The sequence below is a fragment of the Dendroctonus ponderosae genome, unplaced genomic scaffold, assembly GCF_020466585.1.
Source record: "Dendroctonus ponderosae isolate FM_Combo_2020 unplaced genomic scaffold, Dpon_F_20191213v2 Dpon_F_20191213_2, whole genome shotgun sequence".
Classification (NCBI taxonomy): domain Eukaryota; kingdom Metazoa; phylum Arthropoda; class Insecta; order Coleoptera; family Curculionidae; genus Dendroctonus; species Dendroctonus ponderosae.
In genome coordinates this window covers 13,243,388-13,244,457 of record NW_026018165.1, presented here as the reverse complement: position 1 = coordinate 13,244,457, position 1,070 = coordinate 13,243,388, and positions in this window count along the sequence as shown.

The window sequence follows — 1,070 nt, the reverse complement described above, 5'->3', positions numbered from 1 at the left end:
AAATCTAAAACTTCTTGAATTCAAGCATTTTTTGAGAAAACTGCAACATTTCCCTATCGATTGTTCACTTTCTAAAAAGGACATTTAGTTCTCTTTGGAATGAACACATGAAATTTTGCAATAATCTTACGCCACCCTTGCACAAAACGACAATAATTTTTCTAATTTCATAGACAACAGAAGACTGTATTTTTTCTACATAACCCCCCCTGAATTTAAAGCTGGATCCGCCCCTGTCATTTGAGGAAAAACCCAGTCACATTAGAGATTAGTTTTTTTAATTCGATATATTCACTGTTAAAAATCGACTTGTCTTCCACATGAAGCATAACAAAAATGCCCTAATTGATATGAAATACTGACGAAAAAAAGCTTAAGAATGCAAATTTATTGATGAAATCGGCAAGTGTTTTTGCAGGCAAATGAGCAGCTATTTGCTTATTCAAGATGCATCAGGATGAAGTAATACAACTGCAGATCATGATGTAAATGTGGAGAAAGTAAACCATGCCGATGCTCGCGACGAGGCCTCATTAGTCCCCATTGACCACAATATGTGACCCTCACCCCGAAAAAAACCGACACATTTTCATACTTTCCTACGCTCACATACTTCCAAAAGTCCCTCACACTGAAACAAATCAGTGCAGTTCGAACGCTTCAAGCGGCTGAAACCTAAACATGTCGCTTACAATTTCCTCCTGATTTCCAATCAAATTAAGTAACTACCGAACAGGGCAAACAGACGTATCGGTTACCTCACCTAGCTTTTACGTAACGAATCCATTGTTAATCACACGGCGATATTGCTTGTACAATTTCCGGGCCACTTCATCCTCAAGTGAGGCAAGTGGAATTGTTTGAAGCAGTTCCTGCAATCGGCATCAAGATGGTTATATCAATATACCCACCAGCATCTTATTATTATTCGTGAAATGAACAAAGCGGACGCGGAATCGTATTGTTGAAGCCTTCGAGACAGTGGAGAGATATTGGAGAGTGCCAATTAATCAATATGACCAATTTCGAATCGCGCTGAAGCAAAATCTAATTTGCGGTTTATAATGACT